A 23,521-nucleotide genomic window follows, 5' to 3' on the forward strand; every position below is an offset into this window, starting at 1 on the left:
TTATTGTCAAGTTTCTAACCTCCTCTAAAGCAAGACATAGAATATAGTTGACAGACTCCTAGATTGCATGTTCTTAAGACTTATATGAATTCATGATATAGGATGTGGACTACCACAACTCTAACACAGAAATGTCACTCAGAAAGAACAGCTGGAGTAGAGTGAACAATATCCAGCCAGGGAGTAGCAATGACAGGAAGAACGAGATCAGCTGAGACCATAGAGGAGATCTGCCATAACACTAAACCACGAAAACGGGCCACATGACCATGGATACCCGATACTGAATCAAAAATGAAGGCATTCCGAGTGCGCCAAATATGCCATATGGCTGTCCATCTAAGGAAATGGAAAAGGCAAGAGTAATCTGAATGCAAAGAAGACGAGGAAATCATCTTTCCCATAATCCACAAATGAACTGATATTCGGTGCTAAGTTGCCAAAAACCACACACGGGAAACAAAACTCCAAATTTGTCTAGCAACAGGGCAAGAGACAAAGAGATGAAGCACAATTTCATCGCATGTAGTACAGAACACACAACGACCAGCAGAGATCTTGCAGGCATGCAACACATCTCTAATTGGAAAACCCCCAATAAGTAGCCTCCACATGAACACTTTACCCTGATATGGAACCTTAAACTTCCAAAGCTGGATTAATCTTTCCTGCCACTTCTTTTTGCTATCCCGAATATGTCATACTTTATTAGCCTTTTCCATGACCCATCTCTTGGCCTCCACCATTTGATGATAAATTTGGTTGGCTAACCTTTTCTCAAAATCATTTGGAATCACAAACTTCCAATCACGCCACGGAGAACACGGCTGTAATATTGGCAAAGGGGAGAACCTCAAAAGCCTGTCCTGTATAGACGACCAAATGTCATGATAACCTCAGGGTACTTGGAAGTGCAGACGGATACGCCGAAAAGAATAAAGACGGGCCTGTCCGGGAATGACACCATCAAGGACTGTCTACAACCCCAAACGAGCCTTCCAATTAAACTTCTCTCTCTGCAAATCTTTATGATGCCAATCCAACAACCTGGAAGTAGCCAGCACTTCACCTTGCAACGATTTCTCCTCCTTACGAGAGTCAACAAAATGTAATATCGCATGCCAAGAGGCGATCAAATGAGAAAGGAGAAAAGACTGAGAGACCTTTGCAGGTCTTGTGGAACTAAGCACATGCCACCAAGAAGCATGAATAACCATGCTGCCATGAGAGATTCCAATCTTTTCTATGAAAAATTTTTCAATATCTGTCCAGGGATGATTCTCTATACATAATGCCTGCAAAAGTTCTAGCCTCAAGGCTGCCATATGCAAGTTAGCATCCAACAAAGCTACTCCCCCCATCCATTTAGGAGTAGTAATATGTTGCCACAAAATCCACACCTGGCCCAAGCGATTCCCTTTCTTTTTCCACAACATGAACCAGATAGGTTGAACCAATTCCAAGAGAAACTTCTTGGTCCAAGGTAGAAGAGGCTGGAAAAACGAAATCATGCTGATCATGATTCATTGAGCAACCTTAAGTCGCACATGAAGAGACAAGCCTTAACATATCCTCTCTCTGTAAAGACTAACAGGACTTTTACATAAAGAAATAATCACACAGAAACAACAATTGGAGTATAGTGAACAATAGCTAGACAATAGCCAGCCAGGGAGCAGCAATGTCAGGAAGAACCAAGTCAGTTGATATCATAGAAGAAATCTGCCATAGCACTAAACCTCGAACACGGGCCACATAACCATGGATGCCCAAAAGTGAATCAAAATAAAGGTGTTGCGAGTGCACCAAATATACCAGAGGGCACTCCATCTAAGAAAATGGAATAGGCAAGAATAATCAAAATGCAAGGAAGGTAGAGAGGGCAGCTTTCCCATAATCCATGAACGGGCCGTTATCCGGTGCTGAGTCATCGAGAACCACACTCGGGAAATGAAACTCCAGATCTGTCAAGCAACCGGACAAGAGACAAAAAGATGAAGCAATGTTTCATCACATGTAGTGCAGAATACCCAATGACTAGCAGAGATCTTTCGAGCACGCAACACCTCTCTAGTCAGAAGACCACCAATCAGCAAACTCCATAAGAAGACTTTACCCTAATAGGGAACCTTAGACTTCCAAAGCTAAATGAATCTTTCCCGCCACTTCTTTTTTCCATCTCTTATATGCCATAATTTATTCACCTCTGTAGTGACTCATCTCTTGGCCTCCGCCATCTGATGATATATCTAGTTAGCAGACCTCTTCTCAAAATCATTCGGAAGCACGAACATCCAGTCACGCCAGGGATAAAATGGATGTAGCACAGGCAAAGGAGAAAACCTCTGAAGTCTGGCCTATATGGATGACCAGATGTCACAATATCCACGGGGTACCCGAAAGTGCTGACGAATACGCTGAAAAGAATAAAGACGAGACTGCCCAGGAATAACACCATCAAAAACTGTCTCAACCCCAAACGAGCCATTCAATTAAACTTGACTTTCTGCAAATCTTTGTCCGGCCAATCCAACAACCTGGAGGATGCCAATACTTCACCTTGCAGGGAATTCACCTCCTTACGAATATCAGGGGGGCGCCAAACTAAAAAACGTAAGATCTCTTGCCAGGATGCAATCAAATGAGAAAGGAGAAAAGACTGGAAGACATGAATAGGCCTCGAGGAATTAAGCACCTTCCACCAAGGAGGATGAATAACCATGTTCCCATGAGAGATACTAGTCTTTTCAATAAAAAATTTAGCAATCTCTAACCAAGGATGACTTTGTACACAAAGAGCCTGCAAAAGGGCCAACCTCAAGGCTGTCATATGCAAATTAACATCCAACAAAGCTGCACCCCCAATCCATTTAGGCGTAGTCATGTGCCACCACGAAATCCACACCTGTCCCAAACGATTGCCTTTCTTTTTCCACAACATGAATCTTATAGGCTGAACCAATTGCAAAAGGGACTTCTTAGTCCATGGAAGCAGTGGCGGAAAGAACGATATCATACTAATCATAATACATTGAGCAACTTTAAGTCTGACATGTAAAGGCCACCCTTGAGATTTCTAGTACATGAACCTATCATGAATCTGGGAGGCCATCCAATCCAGTAAGGCACGGGGAGCTACCTCCACAGCAATAGGATATCCCAAGTGTCTAGTGATATTTCCCTTTGAGATCACAATTCCATGCCAACCCAAGGCCTACAGATCATGCTCCGTACAGGAGAGAAGTGTAGATTTATGAGTATTAATATGAAGACTGGATGCTAGAGCAAAAAGATTCGAGGCCACCATTTCGCGCTTAGCATTAGTGCAATCAGCCTTAAGGAACATAAAGGAATTATCTGCCAAATATTGACCCACAAGTTCAGTACCATTGGGAAGAAACAAGCCAACTATCTCGCCTTGATCAGCCAACTTATCCAACAAAGAGAGCATCGGATGAGTGACCAAAGCGAACAACAAAGCGCTGAGAGGGTAGCCTTGCCTCAGCGAGACCGAGATAGGGCCATTTCCTCCGTGATCCCTCCATTAAGAGCAATACGAGCCACAGCACCCTGACTAATGGTATCAACAAGAGACACCATTGAAGGACTAAAATCCATTGTAGACAATAATTGCCGCAAAAAAGACCAACTAACATGATCAAATGCCTTCTCAATATCGAGCTGAAGCATAACAACTTGCTGACCTGAAGCTTTAGCATAGTCAATTCCCAGTTGAACATTCAAAAAAATGTTATGCATTATATCTCGACCTTTAATGAAACCATATTGACGTAGATGGACCCGGTGCAAAAAAACTTTCTACAATCCGTTGGCAATGATTTTGGAGAAGATTTTATATAACGAACCCATGACGGAAATGGGTCTCCATTGTTTCAAAGAGATTGGAGAGGAAACCTTTGACAACAATCGAATGACAGCAATCTTCTAGTCTGGCGGCATCATACCAGAATTCCACACTTGCTGACGCAAGCGAGTCAATGGGTCTTTAAACTACTCCACATGAGCTGAAAACAGCTCATTAGGAATCCCATCCCAGCCAGGACTTTTCCTTCGGGGTAGGTGGGACAGCACTTCTTCCACTTCATCTTCTGAAATATCAGACTCCATTAAATCCACCCATTCTAGTTTAACCTAATTACTAACCAGGTTGCAAATATATCGGCGAGCAGAGTGAACAACATCACAAAAATTCTCTTGTGAACCCAACAAGGACTTATAAAAGTCAACACTCATCCGGATGATGGAGGTAGGATCAGTCACCATAATACCCTACTCATTCATCAAAGGCACAATATTTTCCCATTTATATTTCTAGTGCAGACGAGCAAAGAATTGATGGGATTGACAGTGATTATCGTATAAAGCTTCGGCTCTGGCCAGCAATTTGTATTTTGCATATTCCTCTTCCTGAAGAGAATGAACCCTGCCTTTCAACCATTCAATGCCTGTGAGCAAGGCTTCATCAGAACACATTCCAAAAACTGATTCTGCTGCAAAAAAGATTGATTAAAACGAAGAGGCAACCGAGCAAGGACAGCCTTAAATACATGAACAGGTCTATGAGTCATTTCCAAAACCAAAGGGTAGTGATCTGATAAGACATGCTATCGTTCCACCCACATGTCAATGATCGCAGGAAGAAAGGAATCACTCTAACAAATGTATATCCGATCCAATCTGGCCCAGGTATTGAGATGATGAAAAGAATGATAAGTATATCCTGATTGTGATGGATACAACCAAGACCACATGTCCTGTTTCAAAGACCCAGCTGCAAGGGCATTCCAAGCCTGTCTCTCAAGGGCATCCATGACTAAATGTGGAGAAGTCGCCTAATCCCCAGAAACATCCTCTCTCTCTCTCTCTCTCTCTCTCTCTCTCTCTCTCTCTCTCTCTCTCTCTCTCTTTTTCGTAAAGGGTAATTGTATTAATCACGAAAAAAGTACAAGTTTACTTGATTACAAGATACATGATGGCACTAAGCCATCATGTGAAACAGTTCTAGTTCTACGAGTTACAAGGTCATGGCAAAGATATAGAGGAAATTGCCATATGCCAGGGACGCAAGTCCTCCCGGGAAAGTAAGTCAGAATGCTGAAGAAGATCTATCTGCCAATACAAGAGACCCTTAAGCCTAGCAATATGCCGCTGAACATTACAGGCGGAATCAAAAAGAAAAGCATTCCGAATGGTCCAGCTATGCCAACAGCCCCAATATCGAAGAAAGTGAAACACGAGCTTCATATGTGGCTGTGCTGGTGTTGGGTATTTGGCCTGCACAAAGACCCAATCAAAGGGCCTTAGTGAGAAACCAACCACTGCTCTCCAAACGGCTGACAAGAACGACCATATTTTCTTAGCGATAGGGCAAGAAATAAATCGGTGACGGGCAGATTCGACACTAGTGGTGCAAAAGAAACAAGTGCCATTGGATATTCGTCGCTTGGAAAGAGCCGAAGCAAGCGGAAGACCCCCAATCATCACCCTCCAAAGAAAGACCTTATATTTGAAGGGTGTCTTGTTCAGCCACCCTTCCATCACAGTTGCCCTCCACCATGACCGGGATTTACGCAATCCCCATAGTGCATTAGCTTTAGTGACCAGCCAGTGATGATCTTTAATCAGAAGATGATAGACCTGGTTAGCGGAAGCTTTGTCTAAACTCAGCCGGCCTTCCAAGTCCCAATCCTGCCAAGGACGATCCGAAGCAAGGGCAGGAAATGGTTGTCTGCTCTGGAGCACCATCAAAAGCTGTTCCCATAAATGCCTGTATCCACGAGGGGTCCTAAAGATCCTCCTGGCTGTACGAAATGATATTAACACATTGCGACTGGCAAGGGTGGCATCCGCGACTGAAGTTAAGCCCAAACGTGCCATACGGTTGAATTGTGGTCGAAGCTCTTGTTTACCATCCCATGAAAGTAACCGCAAGACTACCAACAATTCCAGTTGAAAAGAATTAGCAACTAAGCGATCCTCCGCTGGATGCCACTGAGCCTTCCGGAGGACCAGTTTCCAGGAACATACCAAATGGGTAAGCAATGATGAAGAGGAACAAGAGAATCGGGAATCGGTATTAAGGACATGCCACCACGAACTCTGGATTTGGGTATTGCCATGCCGAAGCCCCTGCTCCTCAAGGAAATAATGGGCTATAACGACCCACGGATGATGATCTGAGCACATAGCACGGAAAAGAGACCAACAGAGGGCCAGCATGTGAGTTTGGGCATCCAAAATAGCTCCTCCACCCATGCGTTTGGGGGTGCACGCATGCGACCAAGAAATCCAGGAAATGCCTGCATGCAAGGAATCTTTCTTCCATAACATGAAACGAATAAACTGAGTCAGAGCATTCAGAGTAGTAGTAGTCCAGGGCAGCAAGGGCAAGAAATATGTGAGCATCGGCAACATAATTGTCTGGGCTACTTTGAGGCGAACATGGAATGGCTAAGCCTGAGACTTCCAATACAGGAACTTAGCTGCCAGTTTCTGAGAAGTCCACTGTAGAAGCTGCTTTGGTGGAACATCAATGCCCAAGGGGTAGCCAAGATGCCTGACAATGGAACCACGAGGCACAACGATACCCTGCCAATTCAATGACTGCAAATCCGACTCCGTGCAGCTGAGAATGGCTGATTTGAACGCATTGATGCGAAGGCCGGAAGCCTGACCAAAGAGAGCCCAAACATCCAATGCTTTGCGAAGGTTATCCTTATCCGCCCGCAGAATCATAAAACTGTCATCAGCCAAGGATTGACTAATGAAATGTTGTCCAGAAGGAAGCGACAATCCAGCCAACTAAGTGGAAGCTGCCATATGAGATAACATCGAAAGAACCGGATGAGTCGCAAGGGCAAAGAAGAGCGGGCTCAATGGGCACCCCTGTCTGACAGACCGGGCAAGGACAAATGGCGCGGTAACGCCTCCATTCAACATGACTCGCGAAGACGCCGCTGCACTGATGATGTAGATCAGTCGAGACATCCGATCACCAAAGCCCATAGCAGACATAAGCTTTGCAACAAAAGACCAGTCCAGATAATCGAAAGCCTTTTCCAGGTCCAATTGAATCAGTACGACCTCCTGATTAGAATGTCGTGCATAATCAATCGCCAGTTGCTCATTTAACACATTGTGCAGAATGTTTCAGCCCTTAATGAAACCATATTGAAGAGGATGCACAATGGCAGGGAGATGCTTGTGAAGCCGATTCGCCATTACTTTGGAAAAGATTTTGTACATAGAACCCATTAAAGAAATTGGGCGCCAATGTTTCAACATAGACGGCGAAGGAACCTTCGGAAGCAATTTAATAAGTCCTTCTTTCCATGAGGAAGGCATAATCCCCGTTTCCCACACCTGCTGAAACAAAGCCGTCAATGGTTTCGCCAATTGGGTAGCAAAAACCTCAAAGAACTCATTGGTGAGACCATCCCAGCCAGGACTTTTATCCTTGGGTAAGTGTAACAAAACATCCATAACCTCCGCCTCACAAATATCTGACTCCATAGTGGCTTGCATGTCTTGCGGAACCTGATTACGAACCAGGTCATAAAAGACTGAACGGGCCTGAGTAGTTTGGGCTGAAGGTGGAGAAGTGGAACCAAGAAGATCGATGAAATAATCCCTACACATATGCACAATAGTCTGCGGATCAAGGACCAGGTGCCCGTCTGCATCCAGAAGTCTAGTCATATTCTCTCTAGCGAGAGAGGCATGGAGGGCTCGAAAATCTTGCAAAGTCTCCGTCAGATGTTGCAATTTGGCCTGCTGATACAATTTCAACTGAAACTCTTGAATAAGATGAGCCACACGCATTGCCAGTGCTAGTAGAAATGTGTCATCTGGAGTGTCCATCAGCAAAGAACGGACCAAAGCCAGCAATTCCTCTGCTGCTTGCCGGCGTTGTCGACAAAGAGAGGCATGATGGATTCCATACTGGCGAGCAACCCGCTGCACATTAGAGAGCAATCTTTCAAACGAAGTAGTGCCCTGAGAGGAGAAGTCCAGTAAGAATCTATCAATCAATTGCTGCATATAACCCTGAAAGATTGCATGCTTCAAATAAGATGAGTTAAAACGCAAAGGGAGCCGCTCCAGAAATCGCTTAAAAGGTGCAATGGGGTGTGCAAGCATCTCAAGCTGCAGAGGAAAATGGTCTGACAATGCATATTGCTGCAACACTTTCATTTCAAGCATCTCAGGGAGGAAATCATCATTCTTCATGATGTATATGCGGTCCAGCCGCGACCAAGTTGTTGCATACTGAGCGGAATGGAAAGTAAACCCTGTAGAAGACGGGTGCAGCCAAGACCAGAGATCTTGCTTAAGAACAGCAAGAGCCAACTCATGCCACCTGCGGCTTTCCGGCGCGTCCATCACCGAATGCTCCGATGTGGACTGCGAAGAATCAACACACATATTGAAATCTCCCATGAAGAGGCCCCGTCTGCCAAGTGACAAAGAAGTTTGCAAAGTATGCCAAAGCTCCCGGCGCAACAAAGGATCATTCGGTGCATAGAGACCAAGTAACCATAAGATTTCTCCATCGAGTAAAATTTCAATCACCACAAAGCGGCCATGCACATCATTTTTAATAAGAAGAGGCTGATATTTTTCGTGTACAATCATGAGCACACCAGAATAATGCATGGCCTGTGTCCCTGCATAGAACAGACGAAAGCCATGGCAGTCTACAACTTTTCTAGCTTCACCGTGACTCTTGTGTTCAACAGCAAACAAGACATCCCACTGATTCTCATGCAATATAGTCCACATGGCATGTTACTTATGGCGAGAACAGATTCCTCGCACATTCCAAGTGGCTATTTTCATGTGTTTTTGTAAAAGAAAATCAGGTACGAGGCACAGCTTGCCTCAATTTGACCTTTTCTGCGAGAATGTCCAGGACTCCCTCATCCAAGAAATCAACCAACACGGCAAAAGAGTTCTGCGGACCAGATTTGGAGGTAGACGGCATATCTGCTGGCTTGGGAATGGAGCGGGGATAACGACGATCCCACGGGGTAATGATGTTGCCTCTGGTATCAAAAGTCAGCTTAGCTGGTGGACCCTTTGGACGATCCGAATACACTCTTCGAGTGGGCTGAGGACGGGGGGCAGAGGAAGCCATCGCAGGAGGAGAGTGCTCTGACGGCAACATTTCTTTCCGGCGCATATAAGTACGCATGGAATCTTGTGGCGTAGAAGGCACAGAATTCTCCATGCCAGCAATCACCCTGTTACCTTTTTTTGCACGTACTTCAACCCAGTCTGTGCCATGGGAGTCTAAAACCGAAACCTGTTGTTTACCTTTATCCAGAGCTTTAGGTGGGTGAATAGCATCTTGCGATGGGACATCACATACCATATCTTCCATGGGTAGCGCAACATGCCCCGCATCTGAAGTGTGTTGCTGTTCTGGGCATTCGGCCATGAAATGCCCTAATTTGCCATAGGAAAAGCAGTGTCCTGCAAAATTGCCCCATTTCAAACGAAAGTGTAAGGGATGCATGCCAGAGCAATTGAGACGTAACCACGCAGGCCTTTTCCTGGTAGTGTCCCATAACATACACAAGCGATTACGATTCACTGCCCTTAAACTTGGAGGGACCAGAACCGTGCCCACAGCAGCCATGGCGTCCTTCAACAGTGGCCAATAAACAGCCGGGCAATTTTCCACTTCAACCCATACAGGGCACTCCCGTTGTAGCAGGCGCTGAAAATCTGCCATTGGGCGCCATGGTACAACATGGACCAAACGACGATCAAGAAACAGAGGCAGTTTAGACAGAAGAGCAACACGGTGCGTCTCAGATTTTAACAACACCTCAAAAAAACCTCGGGGCCCCACAAAAATCTCTTCAACACATTCCCCTTGTAGCAGGCTGTGCAGCCACTAGCGAATACGGGAAAGCTGGGGGATTCTACCAGTGAAGAAGAGTATCACCGCGCGATCATAGAATACTGAAAAGGAGCGCAAGACAGATTTGGGGTCAACAGTGGCTTCCAAAACATCTTCCGGTGCAGAGTCAGAAAAGGCTTCCTGATTATGTTGAACATAATCGCCAAGTAGAGTGTTGGCAAACTCTAGCAAATGCTCCCAATCAACATCCTGAGAGTCTGCAGAGTCCGAAGCAACCTGAGCATAGGAACGATCCTGATGATCCATTGACGCCTCCGAAGTGTGCTTGGTGCGTTTGCCTGCAGGCTAAAAGTCAGGAGCAGTGGGCATCTCTTCATTGCACGGAACCATATCATCGGGTTCCTCGGTATCAGAGTCCGGACCAAGCGCCGCCACCGTTTGGTCTATAAAATCCAGGTCCAAGCCGGCCATGGTGTATCACTGCGTATACCGGTCAGAGGCCGAACGAAGATCTCACGGGAGGCAGGAATGCACAGGCCGTTCTTCCTCTTCGCAGGCAGAGACGGGCTCGTTCCCTTTGCTGGCTCACGCTGTCGCGCGCTCTGTGTGGCAACCTGGGTGTGACTGGCTGCTGGCCCTTGGTGGCAAAACGGGCAGATCAGGGCGGGCAGCAGGCAGGGGGCGACGGAACGTCCAGGCAGAGGGCGAGCTCTCGCTCTCTCTCTCTCTCTCTCTCCCTCTCTCTGCGGTGCGCACGGTAGGGCGACCAGCTGTTCGCAGACAGGCAGGGACAACAGTGAGGGCGAACTGGTTATAAGGATAGGTGGCGCAGCCAGTGGAGGCGAGCTGGTGTGCAGCAGGTGACCAGGGGCGACGCGAGTGCTTGGCGGACTCAGTCGGGCCCAGAGCCAACCATTGACGGGCGCAAGTCCAGGCGACGGACGCAGGCGACGGGCGCAGGTCTAGGCGTCAGCGGAGAGGGGGCGCAAGTCCAGGAGACAACGGGACGGTGGTACAGCGACGGCAGGGTTCAGCGGCAGGGGCCGACGTCAACGTAGCGGCCAGAATCCCAGCGCTAGGTCACGGGGGCGCTTCCCGCCATCTCTGCTCTCTCTCTCTCTCTCTCGACCACCTAATGCCAAGGAGCTAAATCATTTTTGACCAAGATATTAACATGTAGTATAAGATCAAGCTTCCAGTGGGAAAGTCTCTTAAGCTTAGCAACATGATGCTGAGTGCCCAAGGCAGCATTAAAAATGATTGCATTGCGAGTGACCCAAAAATGCTAACAATCCCAAAATCTAAAAAAGTGAAATAAAATCTTCATATTACATTGTATTAGACTATGATATTTAGCTTTGTCAAACACATAATCAAGAGGACACATCCTAGTCCCCCACATGTCAAATGTCTAAGAGGAGGGCCTTCCGAGCAAAAGGATAGGAGATGAATCTGTGATGGGAAGACTCAACCATGGTGGTACAAAAGAAACAATTTTCCATTAGAAATACCTCTACAATGAAAAGCTGGCGCAAGGGGGAGGCCCCCACCAACATTCTTCAAATGAAGTCCTCGCATTTAAATGGCATACAATTTTCCATTAGAACTACCTCTACAATGAAAGCTAATGCAAAGGGGAAACCCCCACCAATATTCTCCAAATAAAGTCCTTGCATGTAAATGGCATCTTATTGATCAATCCCTCCATTATTCTCAATATCCACTAGGCTTTAGGTTTGTGTAGTCTCTAAAGTGCATTGGCTTTAGTAGCCAAGCATGTGCAATCTTGGATCATGAAAGGGGGTAAATTTTATTAACTAAGACAAAAGGGTCAAACGCCTTGCAAGATCCCAACCTTGCTAGGGACATTTAAAATCCTAGATAGGAAAAAGGGTTGTCTGCCCTACAAAAGATTAAAGACTTTGCCTCGAAGATCATTATAGCCACGAGGCACTCCAAAGATGTGACTGATAGTGCAAAAGGGCATAAGTCTGCCACAAGACGAGTGGCATCAGTCATCAATATTAATCTAAGACAAGCCATGTGATTAAACTTGGGTCTCCTTCAATCTACATTCCCAAGAAAGTAGACAAGACATTGCTAAAATTTCCATCTACAATGGATTAGCTGCCTCTCTATTCTCTATCAAGTGCCATTGCACCAATTTCTATGAGCATACCAAATGATTCAGAAGAATTGAGGCAAATGTAGAAAAGTGAACCGAAGCATTAAGCACATGCCACCATGAACCTTGAATCTTCGTACTACATGCCAAAGGCTGTGATCCTCAAGAAAAGTGCAGGCAATAAGAAACCAAGGTGGTTGGCCAATACAATAGTGCTTGAAAGAGGGACCAGCGAGGGGTTGTCATATGGGTATCCACATCCAAAACCACTCCACCCCCCATGGATTTTGGGGTTCAAACATAACTCCAAGATATCCAAGATATGCTTGCTTACACAAAATCTTTCTTGCATAGCATGAAACGGAAGTGTCAGGTGAGTCTTCAAAGCAATATTGGTCCAAGGTAGCAATGGTGAAAAGTAGGTGAGCATGGAGAGCATAATAATCTATACCGCTTTAAGGTGCATATGGAATGGCCAAGCTTGAGATTTCCAATAAATATTATTGGCTTCCAATTTTTGTGATATCCATTTTAGTAGAAGTCGTGGCTGCACATCAATCCTCAAGGGCTGACTAAGATGCCTTACAATCTCCCTATTGAACAAGCACATCGTACAACTATAAATCTAGAAAATTCAAGCACATGCAAGCAATAAGGGAAGATTTGGCAACATTGATTTGAAGCCTCAACGCATGCCCAAATAATTCCCATACATCCAAGGCTTTGTGAAGATTAGAAACATTTGCTTTCAAACCATAAAAGTTATCATCAACCACTGACCAACAAAATGTTATTGCACGGGTAGGGATAGATACCAAGTAGATGTACCGCATCAACAAGATGTATTGCATAGAAAGAATAGGATGAGTGGCAAGTGCAAAAAGGAGTGGGTTTAGGGGATACCCTTGTCTACTAAAAATCACATAAGGAAAAAGGGCTCAATGACTCCACCATTTAGTATAATACGAGAAGTGGCACCCATGATGGTGGTGTAAATGAACCTAGACATATGAGGTCCACAACCCATGGCTTGCATAAGATCTACAAGAAAATACCATTTCAAGAAGTCAAAGGCCTTTTCCAAATCCAATTGCACCAAAACAATTTCTTATTACATGTATCGCGCATAGTTTATGGCCATTTGTGCATTCAAAATATTATGAAAAATGTTTATGCTATGTCATATTGGTAAGGATGAAAAGTGTTTACGGAGACCGTTTGCCAAAACATTCACAAAGATCTTATACATGAAATTAGTCTCCTTTATGTAAGTTTCAATGGGGAGGGAACTTTAGGAATCAACTTAATCTCTCTCTCTTTTTTCGTAAAAGGTAATTGTATTAATTACGAAAAAAATGCCCCACCGGCCCCCATCCCCGCAGAAGACACATGTCGAAGATACAAGGGATACTACGCCGCCATCGGAGGGCCCTGCCCCACCACTTTAGTCTCTCCATGTTAGACTGCCCATGCGGGACATCCTAGGATGAACACTCCAGGAGCACTTCCACACCGCAATGGGAGTACCTCTACACTGTATCTAGTCTAGATATCATTTTGTACCCACTCAATTTAGTTCAACATAGCATAAAGGTTAGCTTCACTGGGACTTTTGAAATCTCCTAGACATTTTGTATGCAACGTTCTGGTCTCATAGGCCAACTTGGCCTGTTGTAGACGTTAATATAACTCTCTCTCTCTCTCTCTCTCTCTCTCTCTCTCTCTCTCTCTCTCTCTCTCTCTCTCTCTCTCGTGAAGAATATTAAATGAAATAATAGTGACGCATATAGAGGGCCTTCGAGAGATTCTTATCAACCACCTCAAATGCAACCCAAGGACAAGGCAAGAGCTCAATTCACTCCAAGGAATAATGACTAGCATGAAGAGTTTCATTTCCACTTTAGGCAATACAATGATTACCATGGATGTGGTCCATTTTACAAATCTAACAATAGCCTTTGGGTACATGAAAAACCCTTTGAGCTAATTGAAAAGACATCACAATAGATCTTACAATCAAAAGTGCATCAACAGTAGTAATCAAGCTAAACCTTGCCATTCTGTTCAACATGACCCTAGCTTACTATTTATGAAACAAGGCTTAAAACAACCAACAAATCAGTCTATAGAGAATTCGCCATCTTTTTAAGAGTGGACCAATTGAGTAAAAAACATAGACTTTTTGAGATGAATAGGTTGCTCAATACTAATAGCATACCATCATGATGTTTGAATCTTAGTATTTGCATGCAAGTTGCTCTGATCTTCAAGAAAGAATCTTGTGATAAAAACCCAAGGTTGTTGGCCAACATATATAGCTTCAAACAAAGCCCATCGAAGTGCAATGGCATGAATCCACACATCCAATATAGCTTCATTCTCCATAATTTTTAGTGTATGGATACAATTCCAAGATATTAAGAAATGTCTGATTGCATGGAATCCCTTTTCTGAAGCAAATCCACACATCCAATATAGCTTCATTCTCCATAATTTTTAGTGTATGGATACAATTCCAAGATATTAAGAAATGTCTGATTGCATGGAATCCCTTTTCTGAAGCATCAAGTAAATAGATTGTGTAATTCTAAGACACTTTCAGAAACTTGTTAAAAATACATGTAGAGATCCATTCAAGCAACTTCTTAGAAAAAACATACATTCCTAAGGAATAGCCCAAATATCTTGTGATACAATCTTTTGTCACCATTTCTCCTTGTTAAATCAAAGCCTATAAGTACCCCTCTATACAACTAATAAGAGCAAATATGGTGGTATTATTATGAAGCCTTAAAGCAAGTGTGAGTATGTCTCATATCTCAATTGGTTTGTAAAGATTACCTCTATTAGCTTTCAAGATTATAAACATATCCTCCGCAAAGGCTTCATGAATCAAATATTGCACTAAAGGAAGAAATAAGACCATCATATCACCATTTGCAACCAAATGTGATAATGTTGTCAAAGTAGGATGTGTAGTAAGAGCAAAGCACAAGGGGCATAGAGATTAGCCCCATCTAATAGATCGAGAAAGGGTGAAAGTTTTTGTATCACCACCATTAAGCGTAACTCCGAAAGAAGAATCTATATTGAGTGTAAATCAAATGAGACACTCAAGGGCCAAATCCTATCATTTTCATAAGCTGGGCTACAAAACACCATTCCAAATAATCAAAGGCTTTTTCTAAATCTAACTAAATCATTACCATTTCTTAATTTGTGTATTGGGCACAACCAATCCCCATTTTCATATTGAGCAAGGTGGACAATATCCAAAAGGTGCTCATGCAATCTATTAGCCAATACTTTAATAAAAACATTATGCATGTTTTCCATCAAAGAAATGGGTCTCCAATGCTTAAGAGAAAAAGGTGATGGCACCTTTGCAATTGATTATATAACATCTTCTTTTGAAGAGGCAAACATACTTCCATTTTTCCAAACACCTTAACACATAACGGTCAAAGATGCTACCAATTGAGTTGCATATGTCACAAAAAACTCATTGGTATAGCCATCCAAACCAGACAAAGGTGCTACCACAACTGAGTTGCATATGTCACAAAAAATGCATTGGTAAGGCCATCCAAACTCATTGGTAAGGCCATCTTGATACATAACAATCAAAGGTGATACCAATTGAGTTGCATATGTCACAAAAAACTCATTGGTAAGGCCATCCAAACTAGGATTTTTCTTGGATCCGTGCTACCAAACTTCCATTACCTCTCTCTCTCTCTCTCTCTGCATTCCCCCACTAACCCTCTTGCCAACTGCCCAACGAATCTCATCACTATTCCTAGTCTCCTTTCCCACTCCTTAGTCCCCCCAACCCCCTCACCAGTATCCCCAAACCCCTATCGCTACATCTAGGCCCCCTACCATTTTCCCTAGCCTCCCATCACTGCTATATCCCATTTCTCTACTATCCTAGTACCCCAACCTATTTGCCACTACTCTAGCCATCTTGCCATTGCTCCAACCCCTCCCGCCACCTACTTTGATCTCTATCGTTTCCTTGTTTTGCCAATCTACCTATTGCCATGGCTACATCTAAGTTCCTAGTCCAATCTGAAACACCCTTACCCAAATTTTTCTATTAGGTTTCTACCCATAAATAGGAACTTTCTCAACATAACATAGAATGAGTCAAGATAGAGTTGTTGGTGAGGACTGCCATCAACAAAGAATGAGTCAAGATAGAGTTGTTGGTGAGGACTACAATCAACAAAGAATGAGTCAAGATAGAGTTGTTGGTGAGGATTGCCATAACATAGAATGAGTCAAGATAGAGTTGTTGGTGAGGACTGCCATCAATAAAGCAAAAAAAGAATCTGATAATGGACTAAATACAATAAACGTGAAGCTAAATGAAAGGATTAAAAAACTTGAATTGAAAATCAAAGGTCAAGATGAAGATATTACATCCCTTACGAAGTGGTTGGCTGAAATATAGCTCAGCTTGCTCAAGGTTGAGGTCACGTGCATGAAAGAGGAAGTACATCAACTTAGCTCCCATAGAAGGAGATGGTAAGGGAAGCCATTTCTTGGGCAGAGATGCTCAAGAAAACCCAAAATCTACTAGAAAGAGTAGAGCAATGGATTCAAGGGGCTAAGAAAGGGAACAATTTGTCCATACATCTACAACAATCATCATCAATGATACACTAGAAGAATAAAAAAAATGGAATGTGAGAGCACTTTATGTTCGGTAGTTAGGTTGAAAATGCATGAGAAAGTAGAAGACACCAAAGTATTAACACTTTTATAAGCATCGAGAAAAACTTACACATGCCTACTAAGAGAGTGGGTAAGAAGACCACCCATGATAAAGAAGGGGAGAGCTCGAAAGAGCACACTCTCATTCTTTGCTTCCCCACCATGGATGCTTATGAGATACTATTTAGCCCAATTTTTAAAATTGAAAGGTAAAAGTGTTTTTTCAGTGATGATACCGACTCAACTAGTTCACATGAGGGAGTGCATGCCAATATTTAAAGCATGTAGAGAGGATGGCAAGTTGCCTCCTACAAAGATTGAAGAGTGGTGATCTTGGAGAGACATACCAAATGACAACGTGACCTATGGGTCACAGTAGTGGTTTGGAACTACAATGGAGCCTTATGGCTCGATGTGGGCACATTTGAGGATACATTTAGAGGGAGACACAGTATCCTATTTGAAGACACATCAAGAGCCACATACTACACCCTCACGAGTGACATGCTATAGATGGGAGTCAACATATACAAGGGAGATATGCATGGACCACGATAGTCAAGGTTTAGTGGTAGTGCCATCCAGGGGGAGCTATAGCAAATGAACCATGTAGTTTGGAATGATGAGCAAGCTAGGTATATGTGGATGAGAGTACAGGGTGAGAAGTACACTCTCTACATTGCCATATACTCCTTCCCCTCTATGGCATCTCAATGAACCCCACCTAAGGGACAATCAGCATATATAGCTTTGGATGAGAATATTTGGGAGTTCTCGAGAAAGGGATATGTCATCCTACTCGGGGACTTTAATGCCAAGACACTCTCCCACCAAGTGTCTTTATTTGATGTATCTAAAGAGATATCACAGGAGTAGGATATGTCAATGCTACAGATGGAGAGGATCTCCTAGGACATGGGAGAAGTCATAGAGTATGGGAGATATCTTGTGGAGATGGGCACAACACACAAACTAGCAATGGACCATACTTAATGGCTTAGCTAGATACCCCCCCTAGCTAGCACCTTAACATGTTACCCCCATCGACATGGTGCCAAGCATGATAGAATATATGCTTATTGTGCCAATGTTTGTATTTCATATCCAAGATCTCTCACTCTCACCATGTTGCCTCAAGTTTATAGTGCATCATGCTCATTATCATTTAGTATAGATATCTAGTTTACCCATGTGCAAACCCATCATGCAGCACATTGATAATTGTTCATTCAATTAGATAATGTTCTATCTTTTGATTAAGCATCTTTTGATTTCCATTTTATCTCTTAATCTATTCCATCCTATTAGAGTGATCTTGGAGAGAGCATCATGGACACCACACAAATTGATTGGTTTCTAGAAATTGATGGATTCATGACACGAATACCATGGATTCTATATCATACGGGAATGATTATGGACCCGTATTAGTACTCTTGAACTGATCGGCAAACACAAAAGAGTGGGGTACCAGATTTGTAAAGTAAATTTCTATCTATAGCAATGAAGACTACTCTGTGTTTAAGACACTCAAATCAACAAAGAAATCTCTTTCTCCTCACTACTTCTTTAGAATGCTTACTAGAGGTTAGTAGACTAACACCAAGATACTTCTTCTCCAAAGAGAGATGATATTTATGTGTCATAGATCTTTAGATTGTTATATGATATAGACCTTGACATTTCACTGCAAGAGTCCACTCAATAATTCAGGAGGCTCTACACAATAGGTACAACTTTTCCACACTTATGGCCTACACAAAGAGCCCCCATCAGGATGATATCTCCAAACATCTAGTATGATGACAAGTGCCACAAGACTGGAGCTCACCTATAGAGAGAGGTAGCATTGGGATCCATGACCTAGAAATAGACATAGCTACCCATTAGATGCCTAGTATGGTAGAAAAATGCACTATTCTTAGCCTACTTGCAGAGAGACTTATATTAGTTGTTCAACTTAGGTTTTTAGAGGGGCCTAGAGGCTTTTCAAAGAGCATTATCCAGCCACACCCATTACATCCCTTGATACATATAGGAGCAATATGTAGCCAATCTCTACACAGTGGTGCAAGTCAATCTCCTCTCCCTAATTGACAAAGCAGAGAGAGTAGGGTCTAAGAAGCATGTGCAAACTCAATAGAGGCAAGGCACAGGATCATGATGGATTAGTAACCAAGCACTACTAGCTCACATGTGTAACAAAGCCATGTGCAAAGGCTTCCCAAATTGTTAAAGCAAAAAATAATGGTGTTCCTCTCCTCAAGTCAAGTGATCCTACTCTACCTAGTATCTATGGGACTATTAGATTGGACATTCATTAGCCAACTTATATGCCTCCATTCTTGAGCATCTATTAGCAGGGCAGGGGGATGGGATCTCAAAGCACAAGGATAGGTTGGCTTTCAAAGACGCTTCCCTACATTGGATTCAAAGACTACATGTTATGGGAGTGCCTAAGGTTTGGGGATTTTGGCACTCATGAGACAACCATTGGCAAAGTACAAACACCCAAAGGCATTCCAACACTAGTTCACTCCATCATTGGGGTGAATCAATGATGTCTCCTTTCACCAATGCTATTTTCCTAAACATTGATGGGATTTCTAATTATATATCTTAGCAAGGAGATAGAGGAGTCCCACCAGCTAGCACTTGGATACCTCTCTTACTATATGAAAATAACATTGTATTAATAACTCACTCTCCATAGGGACTACAAAGACATTTGGATGCATTACACTTCTATGTAGTGCACAATGAGCTTCCAATGAAACTTAGTAAAACCAAGGTTATTGTGTTTAATATTACATCTCAATGGGTCAAAATATCATCACCTAAGTTCACATATGGGTAGGAGGAGTTGGCATATATGGATTCTTATACATACTTGGGAGTCTTATTTACAAGTCCCACTTTCTCTATGGAGAGGAAACAAACACTAGATTGAAATGAGGATACAAACACTAGGTGGTTTGGAGAGTATGTGCTCATAAATGCAACGTAGTTAGCATGGACAGGCTACCTGCTTCCAATACTCCCTCAATGTAGCATCTCTTACTTTGAGCTACTCAAAGATTGGTAGGGTTATTAAGATGGACCTTGCCCAACTAGACACTAGGACGGCATGGTTGGTACCAATGTAGGACCTAAGGACAAAAATGGCTTAAGAGCATCTTCTCCATATTACAAATGATGGATTTGTATACATTGACACCCACCTTTCACATGGGATTAGTACTATTGGCCAATTGTGTACTTCTTCACATTAGCTGGAGATTGAGATTGGAAAATATAGATTGATCCCACTAGAGGAGTGCATATGTCAAATATGTCAACTAGAGTCGGAGACAAAGGGGTACTACATTTGTTGTTGCCCAGAATACTACAAGATTCGAGGCCACTTCCATTGTCCCTTTAGAGATGGATTTGGATCACTATCTAGAGTCATGGGTTTTATTGATCAAAAATGCCTTGGCTTCTTGCTCCTTGAGATATGATGGCTTCATGAGAAACTCCTTAGGAGTGCAACTCTAGGACACCAAGGCCCTATCCAGAGGCAACTTCTAGATTTCTTCAATGAGAGAGACTTGAGAGGCTTCAAAGCAGTTATATAGTCTTAGTCCACACAAGGGAGGATCATTGAGAGGATTCTAACATTGCCACAATCTGTAGATACATAAGGGATATTAATTGGTCAAGCCATCTAGCATGGCTGATTCAAACATCCTAGACCTCGATGTAGACATCAATGGAACATCTGTACACAAATACATAAGATCATTGCTTAGGCTAGAGCTAGACCTTGTATATCTCTATGAGATTGTATCAAATATACCTCTCTAATCTAGCATTGAGTTTTAGTTTTTACATTTCTTCTATTATTCATTTATATTTATATTTACATTTATAGTTCTTTTTAGACAATTATATCATCATACAAATGATTGTAACTCATGGTCTCATAGGTCACTTTGGCCTTTTCTATTGACATTAATATATCATCTCACCTCATTTTTCTCTCTCAATAATGAAGATTGCTAAAGATTGCTCAATTAAAGAATAATCAAATGTACAAAGGCCATTTTGGCAAGCATCTTATATAAAAATAGAAAGATATATGAGTTCAATTGACCTAATAAAAGCTACAGCAATCAAAATGTTTCAAGGGAATATGTGGATTATTCATACAAAGCATATTGAGGTCAATTATAATTAGCATATTGAGAGGTCAATTATAATTAGCATATTGAGGTATGTCACATGATCCTATGCATCTTTGAGATGTCTTAAAGGATGTTAATAGACTCTCTCTCTCTCTCTCTCTCTCTCTCTCTCTCTCTCTCTCTCTCTCTCTCTCTCTCTCTCTCTCTCTCTCTCTCTCTCTCTCTCTCTCTCTCTCTCTCTCTCTCTCTCTCTCTCTCTCTCTCTCTCTTTGTGTGTGTGTGTGTGTGTGTGTGTGTGTGTGTGTGTGTGTGTGTGTGTGTGTGTGTGTGTGTGTGTGTGTGTGTGTGTGTGTGTGTGTGTGTGTGTGTGTGTGTGTGTGTGTGTGTGTGTGTGTGTGTGTGTGTGTGTGTGTGTGTGTGTGTGTGTGTGTGTGTGTGTGTGTGTGTGTGTGTGTGTGTGTGTGTGTGTGTGTGTGTGTGTGTGTGCTTAGTTACCCTTATTCTTCATTATTTATGCATGAGTATATAGTGTGTAAATATACAAGGGATACCCGCCTCCCAACAACCCCTACTTAAAGGCCAATGTGCCTTTAAGGTGCTCATCAACACTACACTTTACAAATCATTCAAAAGATAAAGAATTTGTTAAAAGATGCATATGGTTATTATCTTCATGAATCTTGAAAAATTCAACCCACTTATCCTTAAGCACCTCCCTAATGAAGTTATATGCTACCTCAATATGCTTTGTCTTTGCATGAAAGATAGGATTCCATGCCAATTGGATAGCACTCTACATATTACTACGCAAAATCAATGCCTAGATATCCCACTAGATGAGTAAACCATATAGCTTCGTTGCACGCCTCAATGGTAGCAACATATTCATCCTTAATAGTAGACAAGCTCGTGCATGGCTATAATCAAGAGACCCATGAAACCATATCTCTTGTGAATATGAAAAAAAACATATCATAGACTTCACATTCCCTTCAAAATCAATATCTACATAGCCAAGGATATATTATATCCTTCATAAATATACATAGCTCTAGTTCCATTCAACCATCTCATGATACTCTTTGTTGCTTTCTAATAATTTGGTTTGCCATGAACCTACTAACCACTCCCATTGCATAAGTAATTTTTGGACATGTAGCTATCATAGCATATATCAAGATACCAATCGTGAATGTATAAGTTATCTTGGCTATTTTAACATTTTGTTCATCTAACTCAAATTGTCATCTTGATTAAGATTCAAATATGTATGCAATAGAACAATGATAGCCTTCCACTCCTCCATATTTCATGCCAAGGGTATGATTTGCATTCCCCAAGTCCATATTCAAGGTTTCATGCAACCTTTTCTTCAAGGCATCCACATTTAATAGTGACTTCTTCACGATAATCATATTGCTCACATAAATAATCAAGGTCATAAGGCTACCAACTTAGCCTTCCATGTATATAGACATAATCTATTTCATTCTTATATAGTATTAAGATCTCATGAATGTGTCAAACTTGTGATACCATTTGTTGGGAGCTTGCTTCAGTCCATATAAGCTATTGTTGAGTTTAATACCAATTGTTCCTTTCTTGGCACAACAAAATCCCTCTAATTGTTGCATATAAAATATTCTCATGCAAATCTCCATGCAGGAAATTTTTGTGACATCCATATGGACAAGCTTCATGTCTTCCTTTTCCACCCATGCAAGCACCATATAAAGAGTTGTCTTTTTGACTACTAATGAGATTATCTCTCATAGTGTATATCATTCTCCTACTTAAAGCCCTTTGCTACCAATCTTGCATTGTACTTAGGTAGTCCAATAGATGGTGATATTCCTAGTTTATAAATCCATTTTTATAGTAATATGTGTTTACCCTTAGGCAAAGGAAATAACTCCCACTTGGCTTTCTTAACCAAAGTCTATCTCTAAGTGCATAGCCTTCTTCCACTTATGACTATCATCCCTAATCATAGCATCATCATAGCATACAAACTTTCTACAATATATAACCAGAATATAATCAAGAGCTGGAGTGTCCATCTGTGACCCTTCTTTCACATATGACTATCATATTTGATCATAGCATCATCATAACATGGAGGCTCCTTGCAATATGTAACCATAACATACTTAAGATATGGATTGTACCTTTATGATGGACTAGAGATTCTTGTTAATCATGTCAATACCACGTCTATACAAGCATTGAGTTATCCCAATTTTTTATCCTATCAAATATACCGCCCACATGCCTGTGGCACTCCCACCTCAATATCATCTCCATTTGAGCATCTAGATGTCCCAACTATCTAACCTACTCAATGTGACACTGCCCATGTGCCTGTGGCACTTCTACCTCAACATTTCCTTGTTTTCTTGGCCATGATCATGTGGGACAAGTCATACATGTTGCTCATATGGTGGTTTTCCATCCTCTTGGAATACTAACCTATGTGTCTTAATAATCTTTATAGATTATTCACGTATATTCTCCTCATTGAAGGTTACATCATGTCTATACATTATCATTTTAGCCTCTGAATTTCATATTCGTCATCCCATCTCTCTTGAATATCCATATCTAAGAAAATTTCATTTCTAT

Source organism: Lygodium microphyllum, chromosome 16 (genome assembly GCF_053477565.2).
Source record: "Lygodium microphyllum isolate KBCC chromosome 16, Lygodium_microphyllum_v1.1.10, whole genome shotgun sequence".
In the NCBI taxonomy this organism is placed as follows: domain Eukaryota; kingdom Viridiplantae; phylum Streptophyta; class Polypodiopsida; order Schizaeales; family Lygodiaceae; genus Lygodium; species Lygodium microphyllum.